Source organism: Propithecus coquereli, unplaced genomic scaffold (assembly GCF_000956105.1).
Source record: "Propithecus coquereli isolate 6110/MARCELLA unplaced genomic scaffold, Pcoq_1.0 Scaffold79, whole genome shotgun sequence".
Taxonomy (NCBI): Eukaryota; Metazoa; Chordata; class Mammalia; order Primates; family Indriidae; genus Propithecus; species Propithecus coquereli.
Window position 1 is genome coordinate 6,065,938 of NW_012154062.1, and position 956 is coordinate 6,066,893.

Genomic DNA, 956 nt, shown 5'->3' on the forward strand with positions numbered 1-956 from the left:
ATAATATAAACTTTTTAAATGTTCATAATAAACTTAAGAGGTGAGTACTATTCCTGTGTCCACTTTTATAGATGGAGAATCATGCACACTGATGTGCTATGAGAAAAGCTGAGATTTTAATCCAGAAAGATGACTCCAACATCTGTGCTCTTAACCATTACACAGTGCTCTTTGATGAACTAAACATTGTGCTACCACTTTTTCCTCACATCAGTATTATCTTATGATTACCAAGCTTAGAGTCTGCTCTTTGGCTATGATATGTCCCACTCTAGCTGACTCCAGCAAGGGCTGTTCATTTAAAAATATACACTTTCTGAAAAGATAAATCATGCTATCTAGTTTATGCTTGAATTTGTAGGTACCATTCCCTTGTTCAAAGGCCGTTTTCAAAGGTGGTTACTCCTTTTATTTCGTGTGCTTGTTTTTGTGCAACACTGATTTTGGTAGGCAGTTTAGCTAACTAATCAATAAAAAGGTTTGTGTGCGTTTGATGTAGAACTTGCAATAAGCTAAGTGAGCTACAAAACACAACTTATGCCAGTCATTTGATAAAATATGATTGACTGCTCTTTCAGGTGGATGGCCGTGAACTCCAGTGCCAGTGTGAGGAAGGACAGACACCTGTAGACTGGGAAGAAACCTTAAATGTTACCAGTGAGCATCCTAGAATATAATGTTACATATATCAAAGCCTACCCAGTGAGAACATTTTCCAAGTCTGCTACATATTTGTAGTGTTTCTATATGGATTTGTATGGTCTTTTTATTATTTTGCATGTTTGGATATCCAAATCGAATTTACTAACACTGCCTTTTAGGGGTAACGTATTCTCTTCTAGCTAAAGCAACCTTAGATCCTCTAAGAATCCTCGACATAACAAGGATTAATAACTGACAACTCAGACTTTTCCTGGCGATCATGGTTCCCTTAAATATACTGGAATTGTGGGTGG

General features: G+C 36.9%; 1 protein-coding gene across 1 annotated transcript in view; it reads left to right on the top strand.

Moving 5' to 3' along the window:
- The window catches only part of ADAM7 (ADAM metallopeptidase domain 7), a 194,051-nt gene that overhangs the window by 36,237 nt on the left and 156,858 nt on the right, over positions 1-956 (top strand). The window lies entirely within an intron of this gene.